The sequence below is a fragment of the Moschus berezovskii genome, chromosome 16 (genome assembly GCF_049115385.1).
Source record: "Moschus berezovskii isolate FMDL1 chromosome 16, NW_MosBer_1.0, whole genome shotgun sequence".
Lineage (NCBI taxonomy): Eukaryota > Metazoa > Chordata > Mammalia > Artiodactyla > Moschidae > Moschus > Moschus berezovskii.
The window spans coordinates 69,630,049-69,644,729 of NC_142475.1; the positions used below are offsets into that span (position 1 = coordinate 69,630,049).

At 40.2% G+C, this 14,681-nt stretch overlaps 1 protein-coding gene across 9 annotated transcripts in view; it reads left to right on the top strand.

Annotated features, from left to right (window-relative positions):
• Positions 1 to 14,681, top strand: part of PDE7A (phosphodiesterase 7A) — a 115,093-nt gene that overhangs the window by 39,392 nt on the left and 61,020 nt on the right. Inside the window, exon 1 of one of the 9 annotated variants that reach the window (XM_055431861.2) lies at positions 7,551 to 11,364. The exons of the other annotated variants lie outside the window; for them this stretch is intronic. The gene's annotated coding sequence lies outside the window, so the exon portion shown is untranslated. Of the gene's footprint in view, positions 1 to 7,550; positions 11,365 to 14,681 lie in introns of those variants that run through there. 9 annotated transcript variants of the gene reach the window in all.

Sequence of the window (14,681 nt, forward strand, 5' to 3'; positions counted from 1 at the left end):
ACTTTGGCACCTTTGTTGAGTATTGATTAATCACACAAGTGTGAGTCTGTTTCTGAATTCTCTATTCAGTTCTGATGCTCTACATCTGCCTTTATGTAAAAGCCACATTGTCTGGTTTACTGTAGTTTTAAAATAAGTCTTGAAATCAGGTAATGTAAGTCCTCCAATCTTCTTTATTCTTTTCAAAGATATTTAGACTCTCCTAGATCTTTTGTGCTTCCATAGAGATTTTAGAATTTCTTTTTTAAAGAAAGCATGCTGGAATTTTAATTGCAGTTGTGTTGGATTTATAGATTAATTTGAGAAAAATTGGAAATGACATCAAGCCTTCCATAAACATATATATTACTTTCCTAGGACTGCCAAGGCAAAGTATTACAAACTGTATGACTGAAAGAAACAGAAATTTATTCTCGTAGTCAGAAATTAAGGTGTCAGCAGGGGCATGCTCTCTGTGAAGGCTCTGGGAAAGGAATCCTTCCTTGTCTCCTCTAGCTTCGGGTGATTGCTGGCCATCCTTGGCATTTCTTGGCTTGTAGATCCAGTACTGTATAATCTCTGCCTCCCTGTGCACCTGATCTTCTCCTTTGTGCACATGATCTTCTCCTTTTGTATCTCCGTCCACATTTCTCTCTGCTTATGAGAACATGAATTATATTGGCTGTAGAGTCTGCTCTAACCCAGCATACCATTATTTTAACTTGATTACATATACAAGGAACCAAGTAAAGCCACACTTATGGGTACCAGGTTATGACCTTGGCAGCTCTCTTGGGGAAAACACAGTTTAGTATTATAACAACATGATACATTTCTCCATTTATTTAGGTCTTTAATTTCTCTGAAAAAGGTTTTATAATTTTCATTGTACAGATCTTGCTCATATTCTATAAAGTTTGTCTTCAGGTATTTCATGTTTGTGGGTACTATTGGAAATGCTATTTTTAAAATTCCATTTTTCAACCATTTTTTACTAATATATAAAAATGCACTTGACTTTTGCATATCAAATCTGTGTCCTGTAATGTTGCTATATTTTATGAATTTCAGTAATTCTTTTGTAGAGTCTTTAGGATTTTCTATATAGATAATTATGTTGTCTGCAAATAAAAGACAGTTTTTCTTCTTCCTTTCCAGTTTGGATGCCACATGTTTCTTTTTCTTGCCTTAATGCATGGGCTCTGACTGAAAATACCCTATTAAAGATATAGAGCAGACATCCTTGCCTTGTTCGTGATCTTAGGGCAAAAGCATGTAGTTTTTTTATTTTTAAATATGAGGTGGCTATAGGTTTTTTATAGATGTCCTTTGTCAGATGAGAGAGTGTCCTTTTATTCCTAGTAAAGAGTGTTTAGCATAAATGAGTGTTGAATTTTGTTACCAATTGAAATATAATTTGATTTTTTTATTCTAATATGTTGAATTACATTTACTGTTTTTTTAACAATAAACCAGTTTGAGTCCTGAGATAATATCCATGTAATCATAATGCATTTCCTTTTTATATATTATTGGATTTGATTTACAATTATTTTCTTACAGATCTTTGTGTCTTTGTTTATGAGTTATTTGGTCCATGATTTCCTTTTGTAATGTCTTTGTCTGGTTTGGACATCAGTTGTTTTTAGTAATTTTATTGTAATGTGTCTTGGTGTGGTTTTCTTGTGTTTCTCCTATTTGGGATTCATTGAGCTTCTTTGACATCTGGATTAATAGTTGTCATCAAATGTGGAAGATGTTTTAGAAGTATTTTTTAGTTGATCTCTTCTATAGCATTTCTTCTGCTGTTAAGCCCAACTGAATTTTTAACTTAGGTGTATTTTTCAGCTATCCCTTTTTTTTTAAGTTTCCATTTCTTTTTTCATAATGTACGTGTTTTCTTTTAAATAATTGTATATATTCACAGTAACGTTTTTAAAGTCCTTATCTACTAATTCCATCATCTTATTCATTTCTGAGTTGTTTTTATTGATACCCCCTACCCTGTGTGGGATCATGTTTTCTTGTTTATTCCCCTTATTTATAATATCTCACTTATTATCTTTAAAAGAGTGTTGGGTTTTGATCTGGTAAGCAGTCTAGTTACTTGTGGATCAGCCTGATCCTTTTCGGCATATTTAAGCTTTGTTAGTGTGGTTCCAGAACACTGCTGTCCAGGATAACTTTTTGTGTTGATGACTTTCAGTTGCCCTTCTCCTATGCAAGGCCATTTTTTGGGGTCTCTATGGGCAATGGCAACCCACTCCAGTACTCTTGCCTGGAAAATCCCATGGGCGGAGGAGCCTGGTAGGCTGCAGTCCATGGGGTCGCTAAGAGTCAGACACGACTGAGCAACTTCACTTTCACTTTTCACTTTCATGCATTGAAGAAGGAAATGGCAACCCACTCCAGTGTTCTTGCCTGGAGAAACCCAGGGACGGCGGAGCCTGGTGGGCTGCCGTCTGTGGAGTCGCACAGATTCGGACACGACTGAAGCAACTTAGCAGCAGCGTGGGACACTCCAGGTATCCTGTGAGAGCTCTTCACCATGGTTGGTTGGGTCCAAATGTCTCCCAGCTCCTCTGAGTTGTTCTTTCCGTGGAACTGTTCTTTTCCAAGCCCCATGGAAGCTCGTCCTACACATGCATAGCTTGGTATTAGGCCACAGACTCGAGGAGACCCCCTTTCAGACTTCTGGAGCCCGTTATCTTCACAGCTCTTCCTGTCCGGTACTCAGCTCTGCAAAAGCCAGTGTTGGACCCTCCCTGTGTTCTCAACTTTGTGAGACTTCTGGCTCTGCATGGTTACCCTGCTCTGCTTTGGGGTTTGGTAACTGCTTTCAAGAAAGCTGGGCAATTGTAGGATTCACCTAGTTTTTACCCCCTTGTCTCAGGGATCAAAGTCCTGTACTTCTTGCTCTCCAACATCTGAAAGCAGTATTTCATACAGAAAACCCAGCTCTCTAGTTCCTGATGGGAGTGCTCGTCCACTGTCAGCTGTCCTGTCATTTATTGAACCATGTTTAATATTCTTAGTTGGCCATGACTTTGCTTGCCTCTGATATTTGTACCTACTGCTTTCTCTATGCTTGGAACTCTTTCCCCTGCTGCTTGAATGACACTCACGAAATCATTGAAGTGTCGGATTACATGTCACTTTCCCCCGGTGGTCTTTCTGGCCACTACCAAATCCTGGATTAATGTCGTATTTGGTACTCATAGTTTAAGTACTCCTTTTGGTACCCATACTCATCTTACATTTGCTTGTAATTGTAGTTATTTGTTATTATGGTCATTTGTAGTCCCCACAAAACTCTGATTCACTTGAAGGCAAGGACTGTGTCCAGTTGTGTTGTATCCTTCGTGGCCAGCACTGTGGGACTCTCAGGATCTCTTCTGTGTCCTGTTCTGGCCTTTGCACTACTGTATGTGGAGATGAAGTAGGACTCAGTGTGCCTCAGGTATGCTTTAGAAATGTTTTATGCCTCTACTCCTATTGGTTTGGAGAGGGGAACAATTATTGACAGCTGCCATCCTTATTCAGAAGTTTCCTTTTAAAATTTCTGACCAATCTCTGTAGAGATCAGTAGTTTTTCTTTTTAGTATTTTGAACAGTTTTTTTTTTGTTTGTTTGTTTTATTTATTTTTGTGTTGCATCTTCATTTCTGCAGGGGCTTTTCTCTAGTTATGGAAGCAGGGCGTATTCTCTAGTTGTCGTGCTTGGATTTCTCTTTGCAGTGGCTCCTTTTGTTGTGGAGCATGGGCTCTGGGGCACGTGGGATTCAGTAGTTGCGGCTCGTGGGCTCTAGAGCACAGGCTCAATAGTTGTGACACACAGGCCTAGTTGCTGCGCGGCATGTGGGATCTTCCCAGGCCGGGGATCGAACCCGTGTCTCCTGCATTGACGGGCAGATTCTTTACCATTGAGCCACCAAGGAAGCTCTCTTTTTTAGTATTTATGTTGCAAATGTTTTGATACACATTTACCCACAAGTAGTGCTCCACTGGTAATATTATTTTTAGAGGTGAAGTTTTATTTTCTGTACCTGCAAATAGCTCTCATTTTAAAATTATCTTTTGAGATCAATACCAGTAACCACTTAATTGTTCTCGTAGCTTTGAGGGAATCACTATGGCTAGGTCTGTGGGGTGTGGTAAGGGATGTAGTTCCCATTGAAGAGCCTTTAATAACAGTAGCTTTCTTAGAAAGGCTTCTTTGAAAATGAAATTGAGTCAGGTGGCACTCCTGGTAAAGAACCCACCTGCCAATGCAGGAGACATAAGAGATGAGGGTTCAGTCCCTGGGTTGCAAAGATCCCCTGGAGAAGGACACAGCAACTCACTCCAGTATCTTTCCCTGGAGAATCCTCATGGAAGATAAGTCTGGCGGGCTACAGTCCATAGCATTGCAAAGAGTTGTACACAACTGAAGCGACCGAGCACACACGGTATTATGGAATCTTAATTGGCAGAGACCTTGAAGGTCATTTGTTCTTTTTGCCCGAAGTCTCCTTTACAGAGGCTAGTTTGAGGTAGTTTCTTTCAATTTCCATTATTCTGATGGCAGAAAGTTCTTAGAGACTATAGAAGGTTCTTAGAAAGTAATATTGAATCAATATTTCCACAAACTTCTGCGCATTGGGTCTGCTTCCACCTTTTATGATTTCATAGGCTGAAGCTAAATTCTTTAGCTTATTTTATCTCATAGCAGTTTACACCCTGTTTTTATTTCTTTGCCTAAAGCATCTCAGTTTATGCAACTATTGCTTATACATTATCCTAGGGAGTCAGCTCTTCGCATCAGGTGGCCAAAGTATTAGAGCTTCAGCATCAGTCCTTCCAGTGAATATTCAGGGTTGATTGCCTTTAGGATTGACTGGTTTGATGTCCTTGCTGTCCAAGGTACTCTCGAGTCTTCTCTGGCACCACAGTTTGAAAGCATCAATTCTTCAGCACTCAGCTTTCTTTATAGTCCAACTCTCAAATCTGTACATGACTACTGGAAAAACCATAGCTTTTACTATATGAACCTTTCTTGGCAAAGTGATGTCTCTGCTTCTTAATACACTAAGTTTGTCATATCCTTATGTGCTTTTAAAAATGTTACATATGAATGCATCTTCCAGTGTAATACTCAGAACTGAACTCAGTCTTATAAATGTGGCTTGTATTGAGACGAGAGGAGCATCCTTGATTTGGATACTATTAATATCTGACTCTTAGAGGAGGGCATGGCATACCACTCCAGTATTCTTGCCTGGAGAATCCCATGGATGGAGGAGCTTGGCACGCTACAGTCCATAGGGTCACAAAGAGTCGGACACAACTCAAGCTACTGAACATAATATCTGACCCTCAGTACTTCCTAAGATTGCCTTTACTTACTGCCTCCTATTAGAGTTTAAATATTCTGACTTTTTTTTTCAAAGGAAACTGTTTTCAACTCTGTTTTCACTGTTCTATATGCATGCAGTTTATCTTACATAAAAACACACACTCCATTCTCTTCAGGTTACTTTGTAATTAAATGTGGTTTACTCTTTGTTTTATGTGCAGATTTGATATACATTAGTCCGATCTGCTTCCTAATAACAAAACAAAGTCAGGGGACTTCCCTGGGGGTTCAGTGGCTGAGACCCCAAGGTCCCAATGCATGGGGCCCAGGTTCGATCCCTGTTCAGGGAGCTGGATCCCACATGTTGCTGTGAAGACTGAAGATCCCTCGTGCTGCAGCTAAGACCCAGTGTAGCCAGATGAATATATAGATAAATGAAATTTTAAAAAAAGAGAGAGTGATGTACTCACAGTGTGTATGGAAGAACCGTGCCCTTTAAAAAAAAAAAAAAAGAACTCTGGTTAAGTTTGCCCAGTCAGCTAGGAGTCAGCCTAACTGTGCTCTGCTTTCTTCTTACGGATGCATCCAGAGACTGTGCAGCCTTGTGGATATGAAGGTGGCTGATGTCTGTGACATGCTTTTATACTAGCAACTGAAGTCCAAATTCTACAGTTGTAGGAGCCACACCTTTGGGGTTTTTTTCCTTCTGGTAATTGTGGCCATTTCCACTTTTCCATAATTTTTTTTCCAACAAAAGTTCTCACGTTTATTACTGAGCCAAAGCATTAGTGCAGAAACACTGACACAAAGAGACAATGCATTTTCCCAATAAAACACATCCAGCTGTTAGGATGGTAGCAGTGTTCCCAGTGCAGTTGCCCTTGACTCAGATTCCATACATGTGCCACCTGTTGTACGAGGCTTCCTATAGACCCAACTTGGTTCTCCTCCGGCGTCTTCTCTTGGAGTTGTACCTGATTTTAGTACCAGTTTTCGTTCGAATCCATTGGGGAATAGGACTATTCTGCTTTTTGTTTTTTGGCCGGGAATCAGTTGATCCTGGAAATCTTGTGAGAAAATGTGGTGAGGAGCAGGATTCCCATAATTTTAAAAAATACTACAAACAACGGTTCAATAAGCAAATCTCATTTCTTTTCATATCATAAGATGTAGTTTCCTGGACCAGAAGACTTGAATGTTTGTAAACCGTCAGGGTGTTTTTATTACTTCCTTCATACTAGGACTAATCATGTATTCATTGCCATTAAATACTTAGATGACAAATATATAATAGAAAGCTTAATTCAGAGTGCTAACAAAGGTCTTAACTGATAGAAGTCCCATGTCACCATAGTTTTAAAATAATTTTTGTTACTTATCAAGGCTTAATTTTTCATCAGTTTCATAGATCTTGAAATTCATAACGTTTGAAAAATAATCAGCTCTGATGTGAGGTTTTTAGTAGAAGAAATATCAGTTAAAAAAAGCTCACCCTGATTTATTATTTGTTATTAAAATTGGCTGGAATTCAAAATGATAAGGGCACAGTTGGAAATTGTGACTATTGCATTCACATTTTTTCTACTATAAATTCGGTTATGGTTTCAACAGACACTACATTCGTATCAGGAACTCTGGGATAGACTATTCCTGTCAACATGATTCCAAAATTATAGACACTGATGTCAATGCAGATGAGGTTAGCCTAATTTGGTCAAGAGAAGGACATGCTGAGTCTCTGTATGGATAGCTAAAGGCTATTGCCAAGATTGACAGGTGTCCTGTGAGTGGCAGAGAGCCCCAGGGGTAAAATTTGTACTTGGATTACTTCTCTAAGACACAGTGATCAAAGTTGTACCTTTTCCTTCCATTGACTGTACTCCTAAAATAGTGAGATTTGCTTTTAATACTGTGACTATTCAGATAGTTTATAAGCCCCAGAAAGGTAAAGGATTTTATACTTTTTTTTTTCTTATGGTATCAAATTCTGTTTTCAAAAGCTTAACTGTATCCTGTGCATGAATTTTTCTAGTATAGTCAAGTGACCCTTTTTTGTTACCCTGTCATGTTTCACTCAGGCTTTGAGACAGGTGAGAAATGTTAATATAAAAGAATACATTTGTTATTATTGTAAAAGAGGCAACTATTTCTTTAGGGGATAATAATTTATATTTGGAGAGATTAATTTTTAAGATAATTTTCTAATAAATAATATAATATCATAGATGAGTATTAATAAAATTTGATAACAGCTTTTGTTTCTATTTCATCTTATTGAAATTTCTTTATTATTAAGAGAAGCTTTATAATTTGTCAAGATAAATTAGTAGTATTTACTATCTCAAAATAAAAAGTTTTGAAGCCGTTAGATTCATGCCATTAAAGAAAGGTAAATATACTGAGAAAAAACTGTATTGCCTGAGGTTTTTGTGAGATTTGTATGATGTACATGTGTCATCAGCAATGAAGGAGCTATGATTTTAGGCATAAACACAGTAGCTATTTCTATTGAAATTTTTTTGACCATGTGGCAAGATATGTGGGATGCTAGTTTCCTGACCAGGGATCGAACCTGCACCCCCTACATTGGAGGCACAGAGCCTTAACAACTGGACCACCAGAGAAGTCTCTGCTGTTTCTATTCAAATAGGAAATTTCCTGACCTGGGAGGATTGTGTCTTGATTATCTCTGTATTTCAGCGTCAGATGTGTAGTGGAAATTGAAGAAGGGGATGCTGGGGAACCACTGTAGGGAGCCAGCCTGTTGACTGGTGTGAAAAATTACCCTGGCCCTCCTAGGACTCAGAAAAGCATCTCTGGGTGCTGGGCAGGCACTGCATGTGTTCCCCTCCTGGACCATGTCGTTTCCGTTAAGCCCAGAATTGGGGTGTAGCTGGAGAGGTTAGGTCATTACCATGGTTAGGCCTTACTGATTTAATTTGGACTTGACACTTCATGGGAAATAGATGGGGAAACAGTGGAAACAGTGTCAGACTTTATTTTTGGGGGCTCCAAAATCACTGCAGATGGTGATTGCAGCCATGAAATTAAAAGATGTTTACTCCTTGGAAGGAAAGTTATGACCAACCTAGATGGCATATTAAAAAGCAGAGACATTACTTTGCCAATAAAGGTCTGTCTAGTCAAGGCTATGGTTTTTCCAGTGGTCATGTATGGATGTGAGAGTTGGACTGTGAAGAAAGCTGAGTGCCGAAGAATTGATGCTTTTGAACTGTGGTGTTGGAGAAGACTCTTGAGAGTCCCTTGGACTGCAAGGAGATCCACCCAGTCCATCCTAAAGGAGATCAGTCCTGGGTGTTCATTGGAAGGACTGATGCTGAAGCTGACACTCCAGTCCTTTGGCCACCTGATGTGAAGAGTTGACTCATTGGAAAAGACCCTGATGCTGGAAGGGATTGGGGGCAGGAGGAGAAGGGGACGACAGAGAATGAGATGGCTGGATGGCATCACCGACTCTATGGACATGAGTTTGAGTGAACTCCGGGAGTTGGTGATGGACAGGGAGGCCTGGCGTGTGATTCATGTTCTCGCAGAGTCGGACACAACTGAGCGACTGAACTGAACTGAAGTGTTTCTGAGAGCCTGCTTTGAGCAAGGTCTTCTTGCACAGATGTTGCTTAACTCCTGTGAAGGGCGGCGAGTAAGGTGGTGACTTGCCCAGGTTCACTCAACTCTTGGCAGCACATCTGGGAAGCAAACCCAGGCTCTTGACTCCAGACCCAGTGGAGTTTGGAGACGGTGGAATAATCTCAATGGAAGTTCCTTTCAATGAGAGAAGTTTTAGAACTGCCTTTCTTTTTCTCCCCTCCGTGTCTCAGTTCTGATCTTCCTCTTCCATTGTTCCATCCTTCCCTTTTAGACAAGACGCAAGTGCAGGTTGTTGACCTCACCGTTAACCTAGAAGACATACATCAAAATGTTGAAGTACTGTGTCAAAAATAGCGGTATCATATTTGCTTCTTAGAACTCAGCTTTTTGAGCAGCTGATTGGCAGGGCACGGTGAGGATAAGAAGTGTTTCTGGGCTGAGCGTGGGGGTAGCAGGCTCATTTGGTATATGTGAATGATGACCACCAGCAGTTCTCCTGGGAACGGGGCTGACTCCACTCAGCTGCTCTGTCCTTGTACTGGGCATCCTTTGAGAGTGCTGGCTGGACCCTTACTGCCCAAAGAGTAACCTGAGACCCTGACAGTCTCATGTCACACCTAGTTTCATGACTAAAAAAGTTGTCTCCGTGTGTGCAAGGATTAGCATCACAGCTTGTTCAGAAGAAAGAAGATATATATATATATATATATATAAGGTGTAATGAGAAATACATGGCCGTGTTTCATGTATAGGTTAAATTTAGAAAAATTTTGATTTGGACCTGTAATTTGAATTTATGCCTTGTTTTAACAAGTCAAGAATTAACTTTTTTTTTTTTAATGCCCTCTTTGTACTGAGGATTGGATAATGAAAACAGCACTGACATTTGAACTATTGGGGCTGTTTTCAGATATTTTAGAACGATCATGTGGGTCCCATCACCAGGCAGATGACTTTGTCTCGCTGGTGAACCATGGTCCCTGACGCAGTCCTGTTTTGAGTGTTTCCCAGCCTATCTACCTCTCTCCCCTTCCCCGCCCCCAGCCAGAGCTGTGATCCCCTCTTATCCCACCGAGCTGCACTTGACCAAAACCTCCGAAGTGTCCAGCAGGTTGGGATTAACTTTTAGAATGAAGACAAAAGAATCTCCCCTCTGGCCATCCCTTGACTTGCGTTCCAGCCTCGTCTGCTCTTCTTCCCGAATCTTCTGCTTGGTTTTGTCATGCATTGTCACATCCACACAGATCACCTTCCCATCCTTTTCACGTTCTTGCCCCTTCAGTTCAGCTTGGGGATATTTCAGGGCCCCTGGGAAGAAGCTCCTCACTTCCTAACCAGGTCAGACCCAAGCATCGTTGGCAATTCCCACTTCAGCCCATCACACTTATTTCAGTTGCAGTGTTGTGCTTATTTACAGTCTGATTCGTGTAGATTCTGATTAAACTGAAAGCGTCAGGAGGGCAGGAGCCAGCATCTGTTTCCACTTGGATACCCCTGGCATCTCACCAAGGGCCTGGTCCCTAATTGCTGCTTAAGAAATACGTGCATGAAAGTTTCATGAAAGGCTTTTCCTCTCATGCTGGCTGCTATGAGAGATCACAAAGATGGACAGAGGCCCACTTTGCTGTCACCGAGCCCCCGACTCATAGCCGAGAGAAGAGTGAGTCATGGAGCACAAGTATTATCATAGACGCTAGATTGCAATTAGGGCTTGGAAGTAATGTACTTGGTTGAAAACATGCAGATAGGCTGGCCTTTGTCAGTAAATCCAGAATGCGTGAATTATTATGTTATATAGCACAACATTGTCTATGAAAGCCCCTAACATTCATAAAGTAATCCTAGCTCCAAAGGAAAGAAAAAGTTGAACACATTCAGTACTAAAAGTTGAAAAGGGAGAATAAAATGCGTTAATATTTTTAAACGCCAGGACAAGTCTACCTGTGGAGCTGGTCTTTATGGAAGAAATGAGTACTTTTTTAGTGCTGCCAGACATTTGGGGGAAGGTTATTTGAAAGCAGTGCCGATGTTAAGGTTGTAGACGAACTTGGGGCCAGCCAGAGACCTGGTTTGCCTACGTTGTGTGGGACTGTTAGGTCGGCTGTCATGAAGGTTTTCCCTCTCCTCTTGCCCACGTCACTGACTCTCCCACCCCAGCCCTGGGCTGTGGCATTAACCACGCGCCGGTAGGAAGGCCGGCTGGCAGCGTGCTCTCAGAGTCATGTGACCCTTGTTTGAAGGCAGCTGTGTGAGGTTCAGGGCGGGCACTCCCCTCTCTTCTGCTTCGGGACAGCTGGTTATTGTCAGGTCTGACGAGTCTCCCTTGCTCTTTGCTCGCTGGGTGAGGAGGGAGGTTATGCGGCAGGGCTTTTCCTAGACCCAACGGGAATTACACTGATCTGGTGTCTGGCCTTGGTTCTCATCAAGTGGATCGCCTCTAAGGTAGGCCATCTTTATTTTTAGGATGGTGACATGAATCTTCAGTTTATACATTGGTAGGAATGGACTAGTTAGTGGAGTTCCTTCTCCTTTTGCTTCAGTTTTTGTTTCTCTGATTACAGGAGCTCTGCGGTTTTACCTGTCAGCTTCATTTTCATGTTATCGTCACGTTACTGTGTGTCATTTTCATTTTTCTCCCACCTTTTCCTCCTGAAGGGCTTTTTATGGATCATTTCTTGGTATCGAAGTAACTTTGCTCAGGATCATGCCTTTAAAGAAGTCTGGTTATTTTTTTCTCTCTTTTTTTTTTAACTAGTTAATGTCATGTCTATTTACTGTGCTAGGGTGATTAAGATGAAGTTATCCAAAAACTAGAGTGCCACTGGGCTGACAAACAAACTGGTCTTCGTTGCCATTAAAAATCAAGTTTTTATGCTTAAAGAAGTTCAGCTTCTAAGGTTATAAAATTACTGAACAGGTTAGGCTTTTGGTGTACGATATTTTAAACATTCTCTTCTGGAGATACCGAATTTATGTTAGTTATAAATTCAAAGTATACTTACTGGGGATTTCTAAGCAATTGTAAACTTTTTAAAAAAACTAAATACCACTTTCTAGCCTGTTCTCACTTAAGGTCTTGTTGCTACTGAAATATATGCCTTAGTTATAGTGAAAAAAGTAAGATTATTGTATTATGTATCTGTTGATCTTAAATTTGGATTCCAAAGACCAGGCTTAAGAAATGCTTGATAGAATGCTAGTCATTTGGTATCTGATTGAGAGTCTAAAGTAGGAAATACATAAGATTATACTACTTAAAATTATTTTGTCTGTACTTGTGTAAAAATGATTATATCTTTAACCCACCATGCAGCTTTTTTCTTCCTTTATTAAGAAAACTGAAAAGTATGAATGTAAACTTAAAATGTTTAAGACCAATACCATTTGCTAGTAAGCAACACAAAAACTTCTATAAAGTTAAATGTCTTTTTCAAGCAAGGTTTTAATCCCTGATAAGGTAGTGTTTTCACATTTAAGCATACTGTTTTAGGCATAGTTGTGTCTTTCTTGAAGCAGTCCTATTTTCTTACTGAACAGGACTGAAGAAATCTCTTAAAGAAAAACAATAGGCTCGGATCTTTTTAATCTTTGTCTTTTGTAAATTAATTTTGTCACACAGACACCAATTTACTCATTGTTTTTAAAGGATTAGCTTGCCAAGTTACTGAATGAAGGTCAAGTTAATAATGGATTAGTTGAATTGTAGATTTTTTTAAAGATACTTTTTACTTTGTTATAATAATAAAAAATTTATTAAAGTTTTTAAGCAACAGACTGCTGTTATTTTCAATGTGTAACTTTTAGAAGTATATAGTGAAGAAGAACTGGAAGATAGTGTTCAATGGATGGATGTGGGTCTGGGATAGTCACTCAGATAGGAAAGCTTTTCTGGCTTATGTAAGATGAATTGCTGTTGTTTGGTCACTAAGTTGTGTCCAACTCTTTGCAACCCCATGGACTTCAGCATGCCAGGCTTCCCTGTCCTTCACCAGCCCCCAGAGTTTGCTCAGATTTATGTCCACTGAGTCAGTGATACCATCTAACCATCTCATCTCATCGTCCGTCACCCACTTCTCCTGTCCTCAGTCTTTCCCATCATCAGGGTCTTTTCTAATGAGTCGGCTCTTCCCATCCAGGTGTAAGATGAAAACACTCTGAAAAAGCTCACTTTACTGTGTCAGAGAAAGCTTTCAGAACTTTGGGCTTCTTTATCTTTTGTATTGTGTTACCATTTTTTGTAATGTGACCCAGAAATGTATTCAGGGCTACTGTGTTTAGGCCCTGTGACGGAGCATATAATGATGGAGCGTATAGAACCTATACCTCTAGAGGTCTTGTTCAGTAAAGAGATTTTGTCTGAAAGCACCTGGAGCATTCCCTGGCACAGAGTAGGAGCACAGCAGAGAGTTAATGTGTCATTACTTTACTGTGTAAGGGAAATGCACACGCTTTTGCACAATAGGTTACTTTAGTGGGAAAGTTGAACAAGATAAAAACCACAGCACTTAAAATATCTTTCATGCTTGTGTTCAGTCCCTCAGTTGTGTCCAACTCTTTGTAACCTCATGAACTGTAGCCCACCAGGCTCCTCTGTCCATGGGATTCTCCAGGCAAGAATACTGGAGTGGATTGCCATTCCTTTCTCCAAGGGCTCTTCCCAACTCAGGGATCAAACACACGTCTCCTGCATTGGCAGGCCAATTCTCTATCCCTGAGCCACCTGGAAAGTCCCGTTAAAACACATCATCCTTGGGAATTCGCTGGAAGTTCAGTGGTTAGGAGTTCTCACAGTCACTGCTGGGGCCCTGGGTTCAATCCCTGGTCAGGAAACTGAAGTCCCACAAGACTCGCAACATTCCCTGCCCCCCAAAAAAAGCACACTACACAACATGTCTGTCTTTAAAAGTTACATCTTAACTAATATTGGGAACAACTTTTACGCCTTTTATCATCTACCTTCTAAGTCAGATCTTTTATGGATGAGCAGTTCACCCTGATTCAAGGCGAGTTCCTAGTCGGGCACTTAGAACTCCTGCTTTTGTGGCTGTAGATTCTTTGGAACCTTACTGTTTAACTTGTTTGTGCTGCTGCTGTCAGTTTCTGATTAGCTCAGCCGCGCCCGTGTTTTGACCTATACTAGTTTGCTTTACAGGCTGTTCCCAGGATGGCTAAATTAGAAAAGTCACGAGTAGGAGCGTCTCAGTTATTTCCATTCACTGGTGAGGTGAGCGGGAATGTGGATGATAGCTCACAGTGTTTTATGACTGACAGCGTGACTTGGGATTTTGGTTCAATTTGTTTTACTATCTTTATTAAAAAATAGAATTTTACAACTATATGGTTTATAAAATGATTATCTTTTAAAAAGATATATGTTAAGCCTGAGCTGCAGTCTTGGTATATAAAGCACATATAATTATTATTTTTTTAATTGGGCCTTCAGTATATGTAGGTCTTTTTAAAATATATTTTTATTTATTTATTTTGACCATGCTGTGTGGCATATGGGGTGGGATATTAGTTCCCCCCAACCGGAGATCAAAGCCTTGCCCCCTGCAGTGAAAGCTGGGAGTCTTAACCACTGGATGGTCAGGGAGGTCCCTATAATTATTTTTTAAAATAACACTTAACATGGAAATCACATTTTTATAATTCATAATGCATTTTTCCAAAAGGAGTTCCTAGATTGCTTAGTGAAACAAATTTGATATTCATTTTAAGCTTCATCTGTGAGGCAAGTAAATGAGTAAATTATCACT